Raw genomic sequence first — 12641 nt, 5'->3', positions numbered from 1 at the left:
TCATGGGAAAAAAGTACCTCAGATGATCTGCAGATAACAGTGGCATCACTGGCTGCACAAGCTTTTGAATGAGCAAATCTGTTGTGCCGTGGTTAAGGTACAGGCAGAACAATAAAAGTAGTGAGACTAAGCGCTGTCCTCGAATGCGTTCTTTTGCGTTAACTCTGGACGCACACGGCGCGGCAGTGAAGCTCCGGCTTTGATTTGTGTGACCAGACAGACTTAGTCAGTGAAACTTAAACCCACAGAAAGCTGGTTGATACAGAAGGCAGTCTCTGTGCTTGAAAGACATTTAGGATTGGGAAGCCGAGTCAAGGAGGTTATTGACATTGCCTTATACAGCTGTCATCCGAGAATCGAAAGCTGTAACAGCAAGCTTTAAGTTCACCTTCAGCACCATCTGGCAGGGCCGCCGTCCCAGGCACTCTCTCTCCAGCCTGTTCTCTCACCATCTGATGAGAGTAGATATTTGTAAAAGTCAACCCTGCTGGGCTTGTTGTGAGCCAAGCCAAGTTGATGGTAAGCTGTTGTCATTTCTGCGTTTGTAGAATAATTTGAGCAAAAGCTGATACCTTTTCTCACACCCCTTTCCTTCCACTTGACATGCAATTTACATGGAGGCCCTAGGGTGAAAGTTGCAATATTAACATTACCTTTACCTTTAGATAACCCTTCCTCAAACTAGGAACCTTAGCAGTGTTAACCCAAAATAAAAAATGAGCTTGAGCCTGTCTGCTGGAGCTCAGTCATAGAGGAAAAAAAAAAAGCAAGTATTTCCCCTTACGGAAGGTCTCCAGCTCCTAGGAGTTGCGATGTCTCCTGCACTAAACCTTTTTCTGCGCTGACCCCTTTTGTCGTGTGCTGGTAATTCGATGACAGGCACTGAAGAGCGGAAGTTTTTCAGGAGCCCAAAGAAGACGCCCCATTTCCGGAGTTATTGATTGCATATATCAGTTTATATTGCGTGCTAAATTACCATGCCGTGTGCTATTTTAGTGTTCTGGGGAAATGAAAAATAAAACCCGTTCTTTAGCGTAATAAATGTCTTATTTTACGTGTGTAGTCTTGGTTCCCTTCGTCTTTATTATTAATGCAGCCTTCCTCATACTTGAGTTTGTTTGCGAAAAGTTGTTCACTGATTCAGAAGATTGGAAGCAGAGATCAAAAGCAAAATGTAAAATTACTCTGGAACTCAACTGTCCAGATAGAATGAAATAATGTGTTATGATCCTTGTGGAGTGGGGTACTCACCCCTATGAAGCAGTGGTCTGCAGCCAGGCTACAAGGACACCGACCTGACTGGAGAAAAAGCCCTGGTTAGTGGACTCTCCGCCTCAGCGTCGTCAACGGGCGGTGAATGAGATGACACTTTTCAGTGTTGTAGAATGGGATCGATTTTCTTGTCAACACCCTCTCCCTGTGCCTCTTCCCTCCCCACCCTCCCTTTTTTGTTGTTGTTTTAAACTCAGTCTACTTTGAGATGGAAGTTTCCATGACACATCAGCTGTTTTTCTTTTGTAAATTCCAAGTATGTGAATTTTCAAACAGTTGCAAAGAACAAATTCAGAATTCCCTATTTAGCATTAACTGAATTAATTTGTGGCGCTTGTGGTAAAGAATCCGCCCCCAAGGCAGGAGACATAAGTGATGTGGGTTTGATCCCTGGATTGGGAAGAACCCCTTGAAGAGGGCATGGCAACGCACTCAGTACTCTTGCTCAGAGAATCCCATGGACAGAGGAGCCTGGCAGGCTATGGTTCATGAAGTCTCAGAGTCAGACACGGCTGAAGCGACTTAGCACACACAAATCAACTTGAAGTGTTTTCGTATAGTTACGTCAGAATAAGGTAAGTGCTTTTATAAAAGCTTTGTGGAAAAGCTCACAGTAACTTTCTTGTTTACATTATTTTTTAGTGCATATCCACTGCTGACATTGTTCCTTTTGGTGCTGTGCTGTCTCCAGGTCCGTCCGAAGGTGGCCCTCCTGTGGAAAGTCCTGGGGTAGAAAGGTGGTGATCCGTGTAGCGTGTGAAACCTATGAAGTTTCAGGATGTGAAGGATGGCCTTCTGTAACCCATTCTATTTTTGAAGCAATTAGAGGAATAAGATACTCTTTTGAATAAGTTGTTTCCATGATTAAATTATAAAAGGATCGCTCATTTGAAATATTTTAAATGTATCATTTTGGCAGTGAAAACTGAGGGAAGCCTGTTTTAAAAGTTCTGATGTCTATATGCATGTTCTTCTTTTTTGCCTTTATGGATTCTGTTCTTAAGGACTAGACAGCACAGTCACTTTAAATTTAGAAACAGCATATAGTGCAAAATCTTGGACTTGGTTATTCACATTTGGAAATCATGAAATCTTTTTCACATGGAGTGGATGTTGAGATCTTGAAGTGATTATGAAGTTGCCAGCCTGTAGAGAATAAAAAATTAAGAAGCTTGTGTTTACATCAATTATTCTTACATGACTTGATTTTATAGCTAGGAAGCAACACATGTATTTGGGAGCTTTGTGTGTGTATTCTAAAACGCATATAGGCCATTTCCTGTAATTTCACGCAGAATAAGAAATGTGGGGACCTCCCTGGTGGTCCAGTGGATAAGACTCTTGAGTTTCCACTGCAGGGGACCCATGTTTGATCCCTGGTCAGGGAACTAATTAAAATTTAATTAAAATTAAAAGATGCTCCTTAGAAGAAAAGCTATAACAAATCTAGACAGTTTATTAAAAAGCAGAGACATTACTTTGCTGACAAAGGTGCATATAGTCAAAGCTATGGTTTTTCCAGTGGTCACATATGAATGTGAGCGTGGGCCCATAAGGAAGGCTCAATGCCGAAGAACTGATGCTTTTGAACTGTGGTGTTGGAGAAGACCCTTGAGAGTCCCTTGGACTGCAAGGAGAGCCAACCAGTCCATCCTAAAGGAGATCAGTTCTGAATATGCATTGGAGGGACTGATGCTGAAGCTCCAATCTTTGGGCACCTGATGTGAAGAGCTGACTCATTAGAAAAAACCCTGAAACTGGGAAAGATTGAAGGTGGGAGGAGAAGGGTTCAACAGAGGATGAGATGGTTGGATGGCGTCACCGACTCAATGGACATGAGTTTGAATAAGCTCTGGGAGTTGGTGATGGACAGGAAGGCCTGGCATGCTGCAGTCCATGGGGTCGGCAAGAGTTGGATATGAAAAACAACAGGGAATTAAGATCCCACAAGTGGCTCGGTATGGCCAAAAAAAAAAGTGTTTTAAGATTCGCTTTGTACTTTGCTGTAGGTAACTTCAAAATTCTTATTAAGCTTTCCAAGGAGAAGAAGTAGAATGAAGGGATCTCCTAAACCATCCATATGAACTCAGAGCTGGAAATGGCTCTCCAACACCAGCCAGTGCTGGAAGCTTTGAAACACAGCCCAGCCAATTGATCCTCCATATGTTCAACGTAGCCATTTGAAACTAGAGGCCTCAGTAAGATGCCACAGGATGGTCGCTTCTGCTTGGCTCTCCTCTGCTTGCAGAATGTTACCTCTTTTTTTTTTTTCCCCCATTTTATGGAAACTTGGTTGCACTGGACCAATTTAAACAAAGCATCTGTTCACTTTTCATTTGTACTTCGCACCCTGCAAACTCCACAGAGCTGTGTATCTGCATGGCTGAAATGTGATTAGAAAACTTGTTTGCCAAGAGCCTGACTGCTTCTTAAAGGTCATCTTCATAGGCTTACGTCTCCTTTTTCCTGAAACAAACGTGTGCCATTGAGTGGAAGGCATCTTTGAGGACTGGTGACTTCTGGTAAACAGCAGTGGTTCAAGCAGTGGGCATGGCTGGTTCTGCTCTGCCTGTGTTTAGGTATATAACATGAGGGATTTTTATAGGGGAGCTGTGCCTTGCCACAGTATCAGAGTGGAATTCTGCAGTTAACTTGAACGCTTTTAGGTTTTAAAAATTTTTTTTAAGGAAGTGGACTTGTTTTTGCTTCCTCACCTACCTACAAAACTGTTTCTATCAGAAACAGGTAATTTGCTTCAGAATTGGAAATAGGCTGTGTTTCACTTCTCTTGGCTCGTCTTCTGTGTTTAAGATTACAAGCACTTTGCCCCCCTGTTTGTCCAAGGTAGTTTGGAGAAAGCATCGAGTCTCTGTGCTCCTTGTTTTTTCCCAAGAGTGACTTTTTTTTTTGAAATCTTTATTGATGTGTTACAGTATTGCTCCTGGATTTTTTTTTTTTTTTAATGTTTTTGTTTTTTGGCCGGGAGGCTTGTGGGATATTAATGCCCTGACCAGGGATCACACCCACACCCCTTGCACTGGAAGGCGAGGTCTTAACCACTGGGCTACCAGGGAAGTTCCTCTGTGCTCCTTTGACTTAAATCGCTGTGTTAGTCATTTTCCAGAGAAACAATAGAATCTACAGGTACAGATATGAGGAGATTTATCACAAGAATGGGCTCACGGGATCATGGAGGCTGAGAAGCCCCACTGTCTGCCATTTGCGGACTTGGGGAAGCCAAACGTCATCCAGTCCAAGTCCCGAGGTCTGAGAACCGACGGCACCCATGTCCATAGGCGGAAGAGGGACCCTTCAGCTCAAGCAGAGCAAAATCGCCCTTTCTCCTTTTTGTTCTATCAACTTCTAGTGTTTTGGGTGATGGCCACCTGCATTGATGAGGGTGATTTTTTTTTTCATATTAAAGAGTCTTGACTTTTATTTAGCATTTTATCTGAGGCTCTAATAAGAGTAAAAGAAAACGAAGATCAATTTCACATTGAATTTTAAGGAGTCTTACGATAGTGAAAGCACACAGACTGTAGCAACCTCGGAAGTATGAAAACGCCTTATCAGTCAGTTCAGTCTCAGTCTTGTCCGACTCTTTGCGACCTGATGGACTGCAGCACGCCAGGCTTCCCTGTCCATCACCAGCTCCCGGAGTTTACTCAAACTCAAGTCCATCGAGTCGGTGATGCCATCCAACCATCTCATCCTCTGTCATCCCCTTCTCATCAGGGTCTTTTCCAAGAAGTCAGTTCTTCACATCAGGTGGCCAAAGTACTGGAGTTTCAGCTTCATCATCAGTCCTTCCAATGAATATTCAGGACTGATTTCCTTTAGGATGGACTGGTTGGATCTTCTTGCAGTCCAAGGGACTCTCAAGAGCTCTCCAACACCACAGTTCAAAAGCATCAATTCTTCGGTGCTCAGCTTTCTTTATAGTCCAACTCTCACGTCCGTACCTGACTACAGGAAAAACCAAAGCTTTGACTAGACCAACCTTTGTTGGCAAACGCCTTATAGTACACAAGAAAACACTATCAGGACTTCCTGTAAGGAGGTAGTCTGAATATCTGCAAAGTCTTTCCAGTCTGAAGGCTCCAACATCCGTTGTTCTGTTTTTCCCAATTCTAACCTGGAACTCCAGACAAAACAAATGCTACAGAAAGCTTTTCTAGGCAGAGGAGTCTCTGCTGCTACTGTCGCTGTCTAGTCAGTAAGTCGTGTCGGACTCTTGTGACCCCATTGACTAGCCTGCCAGGCTCCTCTGTCCATGGGGTTTCCCAGGCAAGAATACTGGAGCGGGCTGCCATTCCCTTTTCCCTGAGGAGGGTGATCTTGACTCAACGAGCAGATTCAATTGCTAGTAGTCTCTTGTGGAAATACTCTCCCACTCCCAGAATGCGTGTTTTACCAGCTCTCTGGGCATCACTTAACCTGGCCAGGTGATGTGAAATTAACCATTGCATTGCTGCCTCTTCTCAACTGAGTTCTCAGATGCATCAGAGTCTGCTTCTGGGTTTCCCTGGTGGTCCAGAGGCTGAGACTCCAAGTTCCCAATGCAGGGGCCCCGGGTTCCATCACTGGTCAGGGAACTACATTCCCCATGCTACAACTAAGACCCGTTGCAGCCAAATAAATATATTTAAAGTCTAGTTCTTTGTAGAACAGCTAAGGGGATATAGCTAGGACGGGGCACTGTTTGTCACTCCCATCACCCTTCTATGACCTGATAAGGACTCGTGCCTGTTCAGAAAAACCTCCTTTATGAGGGTGATCTGAGAAAAGAGGGGAGTTGGCTTAGTTCCCACGCAGCTACTCTGTTCTCTATGGGACAAGTCCAAACATACATATGTGTGAGTTCACTCAGAACTTGAGGTTGCAGCGGTAAGGGAAACACTCATTTCCCAGCCTCATGGTGCCTTTGGGAGAGAAGACTGAGCCAGATTCTGGTCCCTGCATCCGGGTGAGTGGCATGCAGGGTTCATTGTTCAGTTACTGTTCACATTTCCTATTCCACTGTGTAAGGTAGAGGTTTTTATTATTCTAAAATAAATCATTATTTAAAAATATCTATTTTACTTATTTGGCTGTATTGGGTGCAGCACACAGGCTTAGTTGCTCCATGGCATGTGGGATCTTAGTTCCCTGACCAGGGATCTAACCCACGTTCCTGGCATCGCAAGGTGGATTTTTAACCACCGGACCACCAGGGAATTCCCTCAAGTAACTATTAAGTGGCCTTTTTCACTCTGGGCAGATTCCAACAGAACATTCTGTTTCCCTCAGAACAACGGAAATCAGTCCCAGTGGGTGGGGCACCGCTACCCAGACTCTGTGTTTTTAGTAATCTTAGTAATTCAGGGTAATTTCAGTGTAGCTGCTGGCTAATTCAAAGGGAATGAATGGGTGGGGTGTAAAGCCGCCCCGCAGTGGGCGTGTGTGGCCCAATTTTGCCACAAGAGGGAGCCACCTGTTCACTTCGGTGTGTTGCTTCAGGGAAGGTCTTGGTTTTTTTTTTCTTCCCAGTTATTTTGTTTATCCAAATTCCTAAGCAAAAATGAAGGTGAAAACACAGGCATTGGTCCAGTTCATTGTGGTTTGTTAAGCTCAGTGAGGGTGATAAGATTTGTAACTCTTTAAGTCAATACCCACAGCTGGTGCTCTGAAACCAGAAGGTCCACGTGTTAGAAAATGAATTTCAGTGGTTTTGTTTTTCTCTGGGAGAGCGACTTTCAGTATGAAAGTATGAAACCACATTTTCACTCCGTATCAACAAGAATGGTGGTTTTGTCAGCATGTTCTCTTCTGCCCAGAGCAGCGGAGCCCTGACAGGCCCCTTTAGAAGGGTCAAGGTCTAACTGCGCCCTGTCCACGTGTGAGAGCCTCTTAGAGACCCTTGAAGGGAAACTTGCCTCCCCATCCGAGTCATTTCTTCACTCCCGAAATCACAGATTTACGTTTCTTTGATGGCTCATCGTGAAATCCTTTTAAAACGTCAGAATCTGTTAAAATATTGGGAGCTGCTATTATTTTATAATGTCAATGAATGATTGCTCCTTCTGGTGCATTTTGGTGAAAGACCTACTGAAATTTTCTAACATGATAAATTGTGATAATAGATGTATATAAATAGCATACCAGTGATTTAACTTCTTGGAAACGTTCTGAGTACCACTTAGGACTTATTAAAATAAAAGCAGTTTGTTTGAATAAACTCCAGGCTTCCTCTTTGTGAGATATTTCCATTTGGGTCTCTTGGGGAAAAATTGCTCGGATATTGTTCCCTCTCTCCTGCCCGATTCAGACACGTAATATTCAAAGCTCCTCGGAGATTTTGCAAGATCCCAAAATCTGGCCTGAATTTCTTGCAAAACTCATGTCTTTATGTTATGAAGCTCATACATTTATGTATATGGTTCATCCCCATGTTTACGGTTCTCTTAAGATGTTTCAGAATGAGGATGTTTTATTAAAAGAGAAACTAACAATAATGTTCAAACTCCTAAGAACATCCTTTTGTGGACCTCCCAGCTCTGCAGCATGAAGGGGCAGCCGGCCAGAACAGTCACTCAATCTTCAGAACGATGGTTCTCATTTCAGTACCAAGGACATGGAGGCCAGACGACCTAGCTAGTAACTGGCAGAGACATGATTTAAACAGTTGACCGACTTCCCCGGTGGTCCAGTGGTTAAGAACCCGCCTGCCAATGCAGGGGACATGGGTTCGATTTCTCCTCTGGGAAGATCCCACAGCTACAAACACATGTGCTCCAAGATTAAAGAAAAAAAAGATCTTGAATAAATATAAGGTATGGACATTATATCCAATAGGGTAGAGGCTACCGCAAGTGATTACTTAAAATTTTTATCAATGTATTTATTTTTTAAATTATGAAAGTATGATAATGCATTTATAGGAGACTTGGAAAATACAGAACAAGATTACATATAGTTCTACTGTATATTACAATTAATTTTTAAGTAGATAAGATTTTTAGTTGAAGTTTTAATAGCAAACTCAAAAATTAATAGAATGAATATATAGAAAAGTATATTTCTATACAGATGGCTAACACATGAAAAGATACTCAACATCGCTCATTATTAGAGAAATGCAAATCAAAACTACAATGAGATACCATCTCACACAGGTCAGAATGGCCATTATCAAAAAGTCTACAAACAATAAATGCTGGAGAGGACATGGATAAAAGGGAACGCTCTTGTACTGTTGGTGGGAACGTAAATTGATACAGTCACTATGGAAGATGAAATGGAGATTCCTTAAAAAACTTGGAATAAAACCACCATATGACGTGGCAATCCCACTTCTAGGCATATACCCTGAGGAAACCAAAGTTGAAATAGACCCATGTATCCCATTGTTCATTGCAGCACTATTTACAATAGCTAGAACATGGAAGCAACCTAGATGTCCATCGACAGATGAATGGATAAAGAAGCTGTGGTACATATACACAATGGAATATTACTCTGCCATAAAAAGGAACACCTTTGAGTCAGTTCAGTGGATGAACCTGGAACCTATTATACAGAGTGAAGTAAGTCAGAAAGAAAGAAAAATATTGTGTTCTAACGCATATATACGGAATCTAGAAAAATGGCACTTAAGAACTTATTTACAGAGCAGAAATGGAGAAATAGACATAGAGAATAGGGTATGGACATGGGGAGAGGGGGGGAGAGGGGGAGATGTGTGGAGAGAGTAACACAGAAACTTATCATATGTAAAATAGCCAATGGGAATTTGCTGTTTGGTCCAGGAAACTCAAACGGGCTCTGTATCAACCTAGAGGGGTGAGATGGGGAGAGAGATGGGAGGGAGTTTCAAAAGGGAGGGGATATGTGTATACCTATGGCTGATTCATGTTGAGGTTTGACAGAAAACCACAAAATTCTGAAAAGCAATTATCATTCAATAAAAAATAAAAAAGTAGAAAGGATATAGCAGACCTGAAAAGCACCATGAACCAATTCAACATAATTAAGATTTATACAATTTTCACACAGCAGTAGAATACAAATTCTATTCAACTTCCCATAGACTTTAAACTTGGGCACACTGGAACATATCCAAGGACATAAAGTGCAAAAATTTCATAATCTAAAGGTATTGAAATCATACAGACTGTGTTCTCTCATCACTATGCAATTATGGTAGAAATTAATATCAAAATATATTTCAAAATACACATATTTTCAAGTGCAGTGTGACGTTTACCAAGAGAGATCTTTGACTTAGCCATTGAAAGCCTCAAAGTTACAAGACTGAAAAAACACAGAGGGTGATTGCAGAGAAGAAGGCATTTAAATGAGAAATTAATATCAAGGTGAGAAGTTCATATCAAAGATACTTTAAAAACCCATGTATTTGGAAATGTCCACTTTTATTTATTTATTTATTTTGCCCTCATAGAAAAACTTTATTGGAAAGCAGGGAAAACTACCAAGATGTGAATGAAGATTAAAAAAAAAAAAAGTTCAGACAAAGTGTATGACCTTGGTTTAAGTGGAAATGGAACCCTTTGGTGGTTTGTAGTTAGTGACCTATATTTTCACTTTGTGGTACTGATGTTGCTACAGCTGATTCGCTTCAGTCGTGTCCGACTCTGTGCAACCCCATAGACGGCAGCCCACCAGGCTCCTCCGTCCCTGGGATTCTCCAGGCAAGAACACTGGAGTGGGTTGCCATTTCCTTCTCCAAGGCATGCATGCTAAGTCGCTTCCGTTGTGTCCGACTCTATGCAGCCCTATGGACAGCAGCCCACCAGGCTCCTCTGTCCACAGGATTCTCTAGGCAAGAATACTGGAGTAGGTTGCCATTTCCTTCTCCTAAATGTCCACTTTTAAATGATGGGCGTATCTAAGAAGGTATAACAAGGAAAATTAGGAAATATTCTTAAATTTTACCTGAAATATAAAAAATCTAAAATTCAGTTCTCACTCACGATAGCCACCTTTCAAGGGCTTGATGGCTAGAGGGACTTGTGGCCACTGCTTCGGGCAGTGCAGAGAACGAGCATTTCCACCGTCACGGAAAGTTCTGCTGGACAATCTGTTACAGACAGACATGTGACAATTCTGCTTCTTCAAGATCTTTACTATGATATGGTGTGTGACTTTTTTTTTTACTTTTAACACCCATCTGTGTAAGACAAAAACCCCATTCTCCTGAAGTGGGGGAAAAAAGATCACGAGTTTGCACATGGTTTCCTGTAAGTGTTTGCTCTACAGAAAGGGATTGTCTTAGGCTTTGCCTTTTAATCTTATTCACGAGTGTATCAGTCAGGGTTCTCCACAGAAAACAGAACCAGTAGGCTATTCATGGATACAGAAGAGGTTTATTATGGGAATTGGCTCAGGCAATTATGGAGGCTGAGGAGCTTCCCTGGTGGTCCAGTGGCTAAGACACTGCACTCCCAATGCAGGGGTCCCCGGTTCGATCCCTGGTCAGGGAACTAGATCCCACATGCTGTAATTAAAAGATCCTACATGTTGCAACTGAGATCGAAGAGGCTATGTGCCTCAACTAAGACCTGAGGCAGCCAATAAATAAATGAAAAAATAGTCCCCCCCCCAAAATGATGGAGGCTGAGATATGTTATGATATGCCATCCATATTTGGCCACCTGATATGAAGAGCTGACTCATTGAAACAGACCCTGATGCTGGGAAAGATTGAAGGCAGGAGGAGAAGGAGACGACAGAGGATGAGATGGTTGGATGGCATCACCGACTCTGGACATGAGTTTGAGCTTGCTCCGGGAGATAGTGAAGGACAGGGCCAGTCCATAGGGTGGCAGCGAATCAGACACAACTTGGCGACTGAACAACAACATGCCATCCATGAGCTGGAGAATTGGGACAGTGGGTGGCTTAACACTCTTGGACCAGAAGTTGGAGCTCCGATGTCGAAGGGCAGGACACGATGGATGTTCCAGCTCAAGAAGGGGACAGAAGAGGCTTCCTCTGTCCTTTTCATTTCCTGTCCGGACCCTCAGTGGATTGGGTGATGCCAGCCCAGTTTCAGCCCATCTTTACTCAGTCTACCGATTCAAATGCTAATCCCTTCCAGAAACACCCTCAGAGATACACCCAGAAATAATGTCTCACCGGCTCTCTGGGCGGGTGTCCCTGGGCCCAGTCAAGCTGACACAGAATTGACCTTCGTAACAAGACTGTCCTCATTCTCTCTGAATGAAACACATGGAAGTTGAACAAGCACCAGGTGCCAGTAAGGCCTCCCGTGACGGAGACTAGCATTACCTCTTTGTCTTTATTTTCTATGATTTTGAATATTTTAAATTATTTAAAAATTTTTAAAGCAAATTTATTTTTTAATTGAAGGAAAATTGCTTTACAATATTCTGTTGGTTTTTGCCATACAACAGCATGAATTGACCATAATTATTATACATATATCCCCTCCCTCTTGAACCTCCTTCCCCTCCCCCACACCACCCCTCTAAGTCATCACAGAGCACCAGGCTAGGCTCCCTGTGTTTAATTTTTTTTTTAATAATTTAAAAATTGAAGTATAGTTGATTTCCAGTATTGTGTTAGTTTCAGGTGTACAGCATGATTAAATTATATATATATATATTTATGTGTTACTGTATCTAGGGGCTTCCCAGGTGGCTTGTTGGGTGAAGAATCCGCTTGCAAAGAAGGAGACACAGGCAGATGCGGGTCTGATCAGATGGCATTTCCCAGATGGCGCTAGTGGTAAAGAATTGTCTGCCAGTGCCAGAGATGTAAGAGACATGGGTTCGATCCCTGGGTCGGGAAGTACCCCTGGAGGAGGGCATGGAATCCACTTCAGTATTCTTGCTTGGAAAATCCCATGGACAGAGGAACCTGGTGGGCAGTAGTGCATCGGATCGCAAAGATTCGGATATGACTGAACTGACTAAGCTGTCTCTCTCTATAGCTATCTATTTATCTGTCATACCTATTATATTTATCTCTCTGTATATAATATATATTCTTTTTCATATTCTTTTCTATTATGACTTATTACAGGATATTGAATACAGGTCCCTGTGCTATACAATAGGATCTTGTTATTTCTCTATGTTATACACAATAGTTAGCATCTGTTAATCCCAAGCTCCTACTATTATCCCTTCCTCCCTTTTCCCTTTGGTAACCATGCATTTGTTTTCTGTGTCTGAGTCTATTTCTATCTTGTAAATAAAGTCATTTGTATCATTTTTTTAGATTCCACATGTAGGTGATGGATCATGGTATTTGTCTTTCTCTGTCTGACTTCACTTCGTGTAATAATCTCTGGGTCCATCCACGTTGCTTCAGATGGCATTATTTCCTTCCTTCTTGTGGCTGGA

General features: G+C 42.4%; 1 long non-coding RNA gene and 1 other non-coding gene across 2 annotated transcripts; both read left to right on the top strand.

Annotated features, from left to right (window-relative positions):
• Nucleotides 1-78: 78 nt before the first annotated feature.
• Nucleotides 79-2447, top strand: LOC138985533 (uncharacterized). Its single transcript, XR_011462559.1, has 2 exons — nucleotides 79-1847; nucleotides 1964-2447. It is a non-coding gene; the product is annotated as an uncharacterized lncRNA (long non-coding RNA).
• An 8234-nt stretch (nucleotides 2448-10681) lies between these two features.
• On the top strand, nucleotides 10682-10754 carry TRNAG-CCC (transfer RNA glycine (anticodon CCC)). The gene has a single exon. It is a non-coding gene; the product is annotated as a tRNA-Gly (tRNA).
• The last annotated feature ends 1887 nt before the right edge of the window (nucleotides 10755-12641 follow it).

The sequence above is a fragment of the Bos mutus genome, chromosome 25, assembly GCF_027580195.1.
Source record: "Bos mutus isolate GX-2022 chromosome 25, NWIPB_WYAK_1.1, whole genome shotgun sequence".
Classification (NCBI taxonomy): domain Eukaryota; kingdom Metazoa; phylum Chordata; class Mammalia; order Artiodactyla; family Bovidae; genus Bos; species Bos mutus.
Note: the sequence above shows the minus strand (reverse complement) of the source record. Positions and strands in the feature narration are given on the sequence as shown.